Consider the following 356-nt stretch of genomic DNA (forward strand, 5'->3'; position numbering starts at 1 on the left):
TTTTGCTGCAGTAAAGTGTAACTTTGAAGGGTCTTACATAAATTTGGATAATAGACTTGTAGCGAATATGTTATCAAGCCTAGTTGCAGACAAGTAAATAAGAGAACCAACAGTACTTTTGTAAATCAGTGTATTTGCTTTGAAATAACCATCTTCTATGCATAGTTTTAACCTAAAAGCAAGTAGAGTATTGATAACCTTATAGGTTATTAAATTTGTTTAATAGATCCTTTGCATACTTGGCCTAATGTAAACAAACATGATCAATAGCTTGTACAACTTACATTCCCAAAAAGTACGTCATCAACCCTAAATCTGTCATTTCAAACTCATTCATCATTTGAGTTTTAAATTCC

Source organism: Theobroma umbraticum, unplaced genomic scaffold (genome assembly GCF_002168275.2).
Source record: "Theobroma umbraticum cultivar Fairchild unplaced genomic scaffold, ASM216827v3 scaffold_182.0, whole genome shotgun sequence".
Lineage (NCBI taxonomy): Eukaryota > Viridiplantae > Streptophyta > Magnoliopsida > Malvales > Malvaceae > Theobroma > Theobroma umbraticum.